The sequence below is a fragment of the Sturnira hondurensis genome, unplaced genomic scaffold, assembly GCF_014824575.4.
Source record: "Sturnira hondurensis isolate 20B ecotype Veracruz unplaced genomic scaffold, ASM1482457v3 Scaffold0006496, whole genome shotgun sequence".
In the NCBI taxonomy this organism is placed as follows: domain Eukaryota; kingdom Metazoa; phylum Chordata; class Mammalia; order Chiroptera; family Phyllostomidae; genus Sturnira; species Sturnira hondurensis.
Window position 1 is genome coordinate 27,616,113 of NW_028079127.1, and position 11,464 is coordinate 27,627,576.

The 11,464-nt window shown below is 40.3% G+C and overlaps 1 pseudogene; it reads right to left on the minus strand.

Moving 5' to 3' along the window:
- Positions 1-275: 275 nt before the first annotated feature.
- Positions 276-378, minus strand: LOC118989665 (uncharacterized; annotated as a pseudogene).
- Positions 379-11,464: the final 11,086 nt, after the last annotated feature.

An 11,464-nucleotide genomic window follows, 5' to 3' on the forward strand; every position in this document is an offset into this window, starting at 1 on the left:
AAAAAATGATATCACTAGCAAAGGAGCAAAGACTTTGGGAGGTTTAAACTGACAATCGTACTTTCCACATAAGAGATGTGATATGAATATTCAACAAAGGGTTGCTCCCTCTACTGTAGTACCTTTCTAAAATAACTGCTAAAGGAAAAACAAGGTAATGATAAAAATGGCAGGATTAAAGAAATAATCCAAAGCCAAAATCTTTTATTCCTATAAACCCACACTTTTTTTTACAGTCCAATCAGCAGTAGAATAGATAAACTATGGCATAGGTAATGGAATGCCTTATAGTAGGGAAGTGAGTCAGGGACTATTCAACTATTAAACTGATAAGAACAGACACTACACTTGCTCTTAGCCAAAAGGCCAAGACATGGTATCCAACTATGGAACAATATGGATATATTTCACAAACTTATGCTGACTACAAGAAGACATAAAATAATATATACTACATGAATCAAACTATCTTTCTATGTATATATGTATGTATCCATCTATCTAAAGTGAGTAAACAGACAAAACTAATCTAAGCTGTTAAAAGCTTGACCAACGGTAGCCCTGTGGTAAGTGGTGACTGGAAAGAACAGTAATGTTTTGTTTCTTCATCTGGATGATGGTTACAGGGATATGTTCAGTGTTTAAATATTCATAAGGCATTCTTCATAATATATGCATGTGTATGCATGTTAACACTTCAACCATAAATTTAAGTATGAATAGCTTAATATAAACTCACATATTTGGCTCCAAATTCCATTCCGTACTCACTAAATCACATATAATTATAACATGGCAGATTAACTATCAATCTGAAAGAGCAAATGAGGCCAGACCAGTGTCCAAGTCCAGGAAGGAACAGTTGGACATTAAATTCAAGATCAACTTATTTTGAAACACTGAAGAAAATATTAAATACCATATAATCTCACTTTTAATTGGAACCTAATAAACAAAAGAAAAAAGCAAGCAAAATATAACCAGAGTCATTGAAATTAAGAACAATCTGACAATAACCAGAGGAGAGGTGGGAGGGGATCATGCAGGGAAGAGGAAGGGTTTTCAGGAACAGCTGTAAAGAACAGATGGACAAAACCAAGTGGGGATGGAAGAGGGGAAGGGTTTTCAGGAACAACTATAAAGAACAGGTGGACAAAACCAAGTGGGGATGGAAGCAAGGGAGGGAGTGGTGGGAGATAAATGCAGACAACTATAATTGAACAAAAAGAAAATAATTTTAAAAAATAAAGAAAAATTCTAGTATATCACATGCCTTATATGGTATTGTTTTTTTCTAAATCATTTTCATGTACATAGTTAATTCAGTTTTGGCCACTTAGGTCTTTTGTCAGATAGAACATTTGGATTTTAAGAAATCAGACCCTTAGCCTTGGCTGGTGTTGCTCAATAGATTGAGTCCTGGCCTGCCAACCAAAGGATTGCTGGTTAGATTCCCAGTCCCCAGTAAGGGGTCCACATGCCTGGGTTTTGGTCCAGGTCCCCAGTAAGGGGTATGTGAAAGGCAACCACACATTGATGTTTCTCTCCCTCTCTTTCTCCCTCCTTTCCCCACTCTAAAAATTAAGTAAATTAAATATTAAAAAAAAGAAACCAGACCCTCCAAACAGGTAATTTTCAATCTTAAGGATTCATCAGAAACACACGGAAAGCTTCTTAAATCACAGATTATAGGTCCCACCCCAGAGTTTCTGTTTCAGTGGTTCTGGGCAGGGCCCAAGAATTTGCACTGTCAGAAATTGCCAAGTGATTCTGATACTGCTAGTCTGGGACCACACATTAAGAACTGCTGTTCCAGAAAAAAAAATGTTTCTATACTGATTCATATTAGGTAAATTTGGGAATATCCTTTGTATTTCCACAAAAAAATAATATTAACTACTATAAAGAGAAATTGTAAGGAACAGAGGTGTACAATTAAAGAAAGACTATCACAAACTAGGTGTGTGACAAAGGGGTCAGGCCAAATCACCGAGAGAAAGAAGGGGGCAGGAAGAAACTCCTAGGTGGGATTGGGGATTAAAAGTGACTTGCCTTCACTTTGAAGGGAGTAGCTGACAGAGGAGGGTGATTGCCCAAGGCAGACAAGGACCTAGTGGCAGATTGACCCCGAGAGTGTGGCTGTGGGAACTTTCCAGTCTCAGGGACCTGCACTCCATTCAAGGTGCCTGTAGGGTAAATGGAGTCAGTCAGTCTCCCTCACCCAGATGTCTGGGCAACCAGGGTAAGCAGTGTTCCCATAGCCTCGAGACTGCGTCCAATAAACTGAATTCCCACTGCCTTGAGTGGGCCCACATGCTCAGTATCACTCTGTGTTATACAATGTTTTGACACCCAGCCAGCTTTGTACATTTAGTATATAGGGGAGCTGGGACTTCCTGCTGTGCAACGCATGGTTTGCACCATGTGTGGATCACCCCACCTTTGAAAAAAGGCATACCAGACATCCCCATGGCCCCACAAAATTTCTTTCATCTGCCTGAATCCTGTGTGAATTTGTCCCCCCTTGAACAGTGGTAACACAGTGCTGGTTGCCAGGAATGCTAGAATGGTGGAAGGAAACCCCAAGACTGTAAGAGTCGACCTCACATGCATGCTGAGGATTGGGCACTGTGCCTTGTGAGCTCTCCACCACTTTGGGTGGGTCATGTGAGTACTCTATTATGGGGGATGAGTCAAATGAGTCGTCCACCACAGGAGATGAGTCACTTGGTTGTTATGCTATTTTGGCTCCAGGCAACTTGGTGGGCTGTGCCCATCCTCTGAGCTATGTACCACTAGGCACCATACCAGTCAGGTTCTTTGCATAACTTTTGATAGGAACAGCTCTGGTTCTGATGGCCATGAATTGGGGTTTAAGAGGGACCATGTGAGTTCTAAACTAGGGTCCAATGATGGGCATTTGAGCTTGGGAGGCCATGAACCAGTGTCTGATAGGAACAGCTCGGGTAGCCAAGAACAGCGCTTCGAGTGAGAACTGCCCGAGCTCAAGGGAACCAGTGAGCTCAAGGGAACGAGAGTGGGTGGGGATCACCCAAGCTTTAAGAGGCTACTGTGCAAGGGGTCACTGTTTGGTCCTCTGGCCCCACACATGGTTCCCCAAGGAAGCTATATGGATAGGATTGAGTGAAGAGTAGCAGAATTCTAAAGAGCCAAAGCACCAGCTGTCAGAAGATGAGACTCCAAAACCTGCTTGGGAGATGAAGCTGTGAGTTCAAGTGTTGATTGTGTGTTTCCAACAGGCCAACATTTTTCTGGTTATAGCATGTGGACTATACTGGTCTGGTAAGAGTTATCCTGTGTTGGTTCGTAAAGGGGACCTCTGGGTAAAATTTTACCCAGGACTGGAGTAGGTACAGCCATTCTCCAATGCGTTAGGAAAAAATGGCTTTCTATTGCTACATTGTTTGGCCTATGTACATTTTGGACTATGGAGAAAGATGGCCCATGTATGGTTCTCTAAATTGCAATACCATCATGAAGTTGGAACTGTATTGCTTATCATTAGGGAAGTGGAATGAAATCCCACATGTTGAAGCATTCAGGTCATTGCACAATAAGATGTTTGCAGGGCCTAGATTTCAGCAGTTGCAGGATGTCATTGTAGACCTAGGGACTTCTAGTTGCCAGATATTGAGTTTGAGTATGTTCCTTCCTATTGTTAAAGAGAACAAGGACTGAAAGTGAGTTATAGCTAAATCTGAAAAAAATATAGAAGGTGGTAAAAGTTTTAAAGTTGGAAGAAGAGGAAACCTCAGCTTTTGAGAACAGCATTCTTTGTTTGCTTTATTCTTTGCCTGTTTGTTTTCTTGCTTTCTGATTTTATGGGGATGTGCTTTGAAACTTGCTCTTTTGTATACATTGGAAATCCTGTTTCTGTTGTTTGGCCATTGGGAAACAGTAGAGGTTATCTGTGATACTGGTAGTTGAGAGAATGCCTCAGCCATTGGGACCTAGGAAAGGTCATCTGGTGTCAGTACAGTCCAGCTGGGAGCAAAAGAGCATGTCTCTGGCACAGGATAGGCTTGTAGGGGTCATGTCTCAGCTAGACCAGTGGATGCATTGATAGGCAAGAGAATGACTCTATCATTGGGGCTTCAGGCCAGTTGGGACCTAAGAAAGGTTGTCTGTGCGGCATGTTGGTAGGGCTGGTGGGTGTGAGACAAGGTTGAAAGGATAGTATTTACTCCCTTCTCTTTTTCAAACTCTGTCTTTGTTTTACATTCTGTTTTGTTTGTGTTCTGGAAAATAGTTGAGGTTTCTGGGAGTTTGTTAAAACTTCACTCTAAGTAAGAAAGCAAGCAGTGAAAGATACAAGGCATGGAGATGTAATTTTGGTGGATATTGGATAGATAGGATTTTCCTTTTTGCTTTGTATTTTTCTCCCTTACCTGATTCCCCATGAATTTTGCATTCTTGATGAATGAGTGATGGCATGAAGTTTCTTTGCATAAAACCATTTAAACCAAGTTCCACTTGTGGTTTTGTTAACCAAGACATTGACTGGAATGCCATGTCTGAAGGAGCCATACCTAGGCTCAGGTTGTTACCAGAAAGCCTTGAGGGACTGATATGGAATTTCAAAGTTAATAAAAGCCCACTGGAGAAGTGTCCTGCTATCTTGTTTGGTCTTTTGGTTCATGGCATGGCAGTCTTTCCAGGGAAGGGGTTAGGGTTGCTTTTCTGAAAGATGTCAAGAAGTAACCTTAAGACCCAATGGGAACCTCAAGAACTTGAGGGATGTAGGTACTGCAGGAAAAGACTGATGACAGTTGTGGGGCTTGGATTCTGTGCCCTGAAGGACACAATAAAGATCAGTTTGAAGGTTCCCTGTGTAAGTTCCAGCAAAGCAGATTTTAAAAGCCTATATGATTAGTTGTTGCTTTTGTTGTGTTTATGCAAATGGATAAATAAAAATGAAAACTGGACTTAATGTAGTCCCTCTTGAGGACAATTAGGGTGATCTTGAGAAAAATCAGGCTTCAAGGAAAATCACAATGTTCAGTGGTGGACATTAGAATTTAATACAGCTAATTGTCTTCAAAGTTTTGTTTTCACTTGGACCTTGAACTGACTTTTACATCACCAGAGATGTTCAATTTATAGGCAGAAAGTGTTTGTCATATTGTGACTGTTTAATGTTATTCCAGCAAAGGCCTTGCAACTGGATATCTTCTCAAAAGGCAGTTTCATGGACTTACAGACTGATTTGTAATTTGTTGTGTAAATTAACCTGTGTGTACTCCCTTCTTTTTTAATAGAATATATACCTATGATCTCATTTCTCTGGGTAATTGTTTACAAAGTGTAAGCCTCACTTTAGAAGCCTATCTGCATCACTGCCTCCTGAGACTCAATGATTTGGTTGAAGTAAGTGGTTAAGTTGGTGCAGTATGGGACAGTCTGTCAGCTTACCTTAAAGCTGCTTTCTTTTTCTGCCCTAAGGGTTTAGACAAAAAGGTCCCAGAAATGTGGGAATGTGTTAAAGGGGGGAATCTCAGAATATTTCCTCAGCCAAAGTTAAATATAGTAAGCAAAAAGGCTTCAGAGAGTTGTGACAAACCTTGCACACCTTCCTGTAAAGATGCTGCAACTTTCCTAATGTTGGACATTGTAGAATTGGTCTCTATCTTTGTCATTTAGTGATTAAAGTTTGATTGTGCCTTCTAACACACTCTCAAATTCGTCATCTCTTGAGTATGGCAGGGATGCTGACTTGTCCATTAGTGCCATCTTTTAGACATTGAGCACACCACTTTCCAGGGACAGCCAACTGACCTGGACTCTGCAAGATCTTTCCTCTGTGTGTGAAGAACATCCTGCATTCTAGTCCACCCTCCATTTTTGGGGATCTCTGGACCTAGGGGATAAGTAGGACTATGCCCATGGCCAGCAAGAGTAATTCCAGAAGACCTAAATCATCACTCATTGTCTTTGTAAGACTGAAAATTCCAGAGCGTGTTAAAAGAGGAAATTGTAACAGAGGGGGCATGCTCAACTACCAAGAGAAGGCAAGGGATGAGGGGAAAAAAAAACCCCAAAGCAGGATTGAAGATTAATAGTGGGTTGTCTGAAAGAGACAGCTGTGAGGTGATGGTGACTCTGGCATCTATGACAGAGAGCCTGCAACTGGAGAGACAGAAACTTGCTTGAGTAACAATCTTGGGCTACAGATAAGCAATAATGGAGAACTTCTGGACATGGACTTGGGCTTTATCTGCCTGGGGTGGCTTGTTTCCTGTGCTTTGTGGGAGAGGTTGGCTCAGAACAGGAATGTTCCCAGCTACCTCACATTTGAAACCCTGTCAATAAAAAATTATTTCTTTCCCACAAATCTTTGTGTTACACATATACATGGTGACAAGTGCCCAGAACCCATGCTGCCTTGTTACAGGAGTAGTATAAAAAAGTTGGTATTTTTATTTCTATTTCTAGGTTTTACATTTTCTGGAGTCTGAAAAATCATGAATAGGTAGAATCGACCTCCTTTATACTCATTTATACATGATGAACTCCTTTAACTTGACTTTATCTGGGAAACACTTCATCTGCACTTCCATACTAAATGAAAGCTTTGCTGGAGAGAGCAATCTTGGATATAGGTCCTTGCCTTTCATGACTTGGAATATGTCTTTTCTAGCCCCTTCTTGCCTGCAAGGTTTCTTTTGAGAAATCAACTGACAGTGTCATGGGAACTTCTTTGTAGGTAACTGTCTCCTTTTCTCTTGCTGCTTCTTGGGTTCTCTCCTTCATTTTAATCTTGGGTAATGTTATTATGATGTGCTCTGGTGTGTTCCTCTTCTGGTCCAACTTCTTTGAGATCCTCTAGGCTTCCTGGACTTCCTGGAAGTCTATTACCTTTGCCAGATTGGGAAGGTTCTCCTTTATTATTTGTTCAAATAACTTTTCCACTTGTTGTTTTTTCTATTCTCCTTCTGGTACCCCTATAATTTGGATATTGGTATGTTTAAAGATGTCTGGAGGTTCCTAAGCCTGTCCTCATTTTTCTGAATTCTTGTTTCTTCATTCTTTTCTGATTGAATGTTTCTTTCATCTTTCTGGTCCACACTGCTGATTTGAGTTCCAGTTTCCTTCCCATTACTATTGGTTCCCTGTACATTTTCCTTTATTTCACTTAGTGTAGCCTTCATTTTTCCATCTAATTTATGACTAATTTCAACCAATTCAGTGAGCATCCTGATTACCAGTGTTTTGACCTGAGCATCTGATAGGTTGGCTATCTCTTCATCACTTAGTTGTATTTGTTCTGGAGCTTTGATCTGTTCTTTTGTTTGGACTGTTTTTTTGTTGTTGTTGTTTGTTTGTTTTTTGTCTTGACACTCCTGTTACATAGTGAGGGCGGGGCCTTAGGTGTTGACCAGGGCAGGGTAGCCCAGTGGCTGGGTTGTGATGTTGTATATGAGGAAGGGGTCCCAGAGGGAACAATGACATTTGCTTTGCTCTCTGCCACATTTCAGTCACTTCCCCCACTTTCCACAAGCAAATTGGGTGCTTCTAGAGCTGATTCCCATGTGGGTGAGTTTGTGTACATTCTAGGACCCTGTTGGTCTCTCCAATGAATTCTGTGAGGAGAGAGTTTCTCCCACTGCCTCAACTCCCACAGTTGTTTTCAATCAGTGGTTTGAGGCTTTATTTCCCGACTCTGGAGCCCTGGGTTGCATAGTCTGTCCTGCTCCTCAGTTGTTTCTCCCAGTTTATCTGTGCGCAAATGTAGGACTGCCCAGTCTGCAATGCTGCCTTGTTGGCCAGCTGCAGCCTTGTGCACCCTGCTCCACAATCTGCCACCTCACTGGGTCTACCGGCTACTGCCTTGCCCACTCCGGTGTCCTCCAGACACTACCTTGCCACTAGTCCTCTCTGCCCGGCTGCCGATCTCTGCCCCTCCTATTGGTCTGGATGAGTGTTTCTTCTTTAAGTCCTTGGTTGTTGGACTTCCATACAGTTCGATTTTCTGTCAGTTCTGGTTGTTTTTTGTTTCTAAATTGTTGTTCTTCTTTTGGTTATGTGAGGAGGCACAGTGTGTCTACCTATGCCTCCATCTTGGTCAAAAGTCCCATGTTTACATTTTAATATTTCTGTCATTATATTGCCTATGTACATTTGTCAGTGCATCACTTTGACAAAACTGGTTATAAGACCCTTAAGTTAACAACTTTGCTTCATTCATATTAATTCATATAGTGTTTTCTACATCAAATGGGATATAGTAAACCAAGTTTGTAGAATTAAAGCATTGATTTTCAATCTTGGCTGCACCTGAGAATCAACTGGAGAGTTTTTGCCAGCAATTCCACTTCTGGAAATATATACAAAGAAACCCAAAACACTAATTTGAAAATATGTAAATACCCCTATGCTCATTGCAGTGTTATTTACAGTTGCTGAGATTGGGAAGCAGCGCAAGTGTCCATCAGTAGATGAGTCACTCAAACAACTATGAGACATTTACACAATGGAATACTACTCAGCCATTAAAAAGAACAAAAGTTTACCCTTTGAGACAGTGTGGATGGACTTGGAGAATATTATGCTAAGTGAAATAAGCCGATCAGAGGAAGACAAATGTCATATGATTATGTGGAATTCAATGAACAAACTGAACTAACAAGCAAAATAGAGACAGATACATACACAGAAAACAGGCTGACAGTTTGGGGAGGTTTAGGGGTGGAGGTATTAAGCAAAAAGGAAAAAAGACTAAGGATACGTTGTCCATAGATATGGACAACAGTGTAGTGATTACAGGGAAAGTTGGTACAGTGGAGATAAATGTTAATGGAGAAAAGACAATACAATTAAATTTTTAAAAAATGAAAAATATGCCCTGGTTGGTGTGGGTCAGTGGATTGAGTACTCATCTGTGAACCAAAGGGTCACTGGTTTGATACCAAGTCAGGGCACATATGGGCACATACAGGCCAGAATCCCAATAGTGGGCATGCAAGAGGCAACCACACATTGATGTTTCTCTCCCCCTCTTTCTCCCTTCTTTCTCCTCTCTCCAAAAATAAATAAATAAAATATCTAAAACATGAAATGTAAAAATTATTAATGTTTAGGTCCTACCCTGAAGACATCCTGATTTAACTGGTCTGGGACATAGCCCAAAGATGAAGAGTTTTAAAAACTCCTCAGGGGATTTTAATGTGCAGTAAGGGTTGACAAACACTGAATTTAAATTAACTGGTAAGGGAAAAGGTACAGAGGATAAGTAATATAAATGGCAGGTAGAAAGTAGACAGGGGGAGGGTAATAATAGTATGGGAAAGGTAGAAGCTAGAGAACTTATGAGACATGGACATGAACTAAAGGTGGGGGAATGTGGGTGGGAGGGGATGTTCAGTGTGGAGGGGAGTAAGAGAAAATAGGACAGCTGTAATAGCATCATCAATAAAATATATTAAAAAAACATGCCCTGGCTGGTGTGGCTCAGTGGATTGAACACTGGCCTGTGAACCAAAAGATCACTGATTTGATTCCCAGTCAAGTCACTTGCCTGGGTTGTGGGCCAAGTTCCCCAGGTGGGGGCATGTAAGAGGCAACCAGTTGATATTTCTCTCTCCCTTCCTTCCCTTCTCTTTAAAAAGTAAATATTTTTTAAAAAAGGAAATATGAACCAGATGCCAAGAAGCACAGAGGAGGGCCACTTACTTTCACCTGGCAGTTTAAGTGAAGTTCAGTAGAAGTTCTGCTTTATTAGTTCAAATATTAAGGTGCTTTGGTTGTTTTTTCAGCAACACTGTGCCAGGCATTGTGTCAAACATAATTACAGTGTGATAAGTTTTACAAAGGGATTGGAGAGTACCATGAACCTTAGGACAGAATCTGACAGAGTCAGAGAAATCTGGAACAGCTCTGATGTTTGAGAAAAAGTGTGATTGAGTTGGCATGTAAAGAATTCGAACAAGTTATCAATATGAAGGAAAGAAGTTGAGGCAAGAATTAGCTCTGGGCAGAAGAGCAGCAAAAGTCCCATGGTGGGAAGAAACACGATGTTTGAAGGCACTGTCAGAAACCCCAGAACTGCTGAAAGCAACTGGGGGTCGTGAGAAACGAGGCTCTAAGGACAGGCAGGGCCTTGTAGGTTGTGTTATGACTTTTAGTCTTTATCTCAGAAACCCTCGAGAAGATTTAAACAGAGAATGGCAATCAGAGTATTTTTAAAAATGAAGATAAGTTTATCTTTTAAAACTGCTTAAAAGACAGAAAAGTGATTGAACCTGCAAGCAAGCTACCACATTCTCTCAAATCCCTTCATACCCAGAGTTCTGTTTCTTAAATAATTGAAATATACTTGACATATAACATTGTATAAATTTAAGGTGTACAACTTGTTAATGGGATACATTTATATATTGTATTGTGATTGACATTGTAAGGATAATTGGCACCTCTACCATGCTACATAATTATCCTTTCTCTTAAGTTATTGGCATAATTAAGTTCTAGCCTCTTAACAAGTTGTATAAGAATAATATATCATTATCTAAATTCACTGCATTACACATTATTTCTCTAGGATTTATTTAGTACTTGTTATAGGTTTGAACCCCAAGAAAATGTCTGTCCTACTCCCCCACCAGCCATACCCCAATAAACCACCATTTAATTCTCTGTTTTTACAAGTTTGACAGTTTAAAGTACACATGTAAGTGACATCATATAGTATTTGTCTTTCTCTCTGGGACCATTCATTCACCCTTCCTCCATCCTTTAGACAACAGTACAGATGCGAGAGTGCAGGCCGGAAAACTCCCACTGGTTACTAAAGATTAATCAGTGTTCGTATTGATGGCCACAAGCCAGAGAGAAAAGCAGTGGGTTCTCTCTCCTTGATCAAATAATATACTGCTAATTTTAAAGATAATTCTTTCAAATATTTGTTATGACTTAAAAAACACTTGGATAAACTCAACAATGTGAATCGATGAGATGGAACTTATTTGCTTTCTTAATATTTATTTGACCTTTGATCATGAAAATTAAGTATCTAAAAAAAGAGAGAAATATTAAAGATTATCTGATTTCTTGTTCTTTCTTCCAAATATTTCAGGAGCATCTACCTACAGGTTTCTGTTTACTTTGCTTTCCAGTTCGTTTCTGTGTAAGAAGTCACCATCTAAAATGCCTACAAAGTTCAAATAAGGACTTCGATTGTGATAAGGAGCCTGGGCATAAAAGGATTGAATTATCAGAGATACTTCCTTTCATCACTAAGGTACTTCAGCAGAGGCAGCCAGGTTTAAGCCCTAGGAACACCAGTAAACTATCTGCAAGTTGGAATCCAACCTTTATTTGAGTTTTTCTAGTTCAGCTCATTTGCCTTGTAATAAAGATAAAGACAGTCATCGTATACAGCCAATTTGCTAGGGTGCAGATATTTTTTCCTACTTGAAAGCCCTTGGCTAAATATCTAAATCTGTAT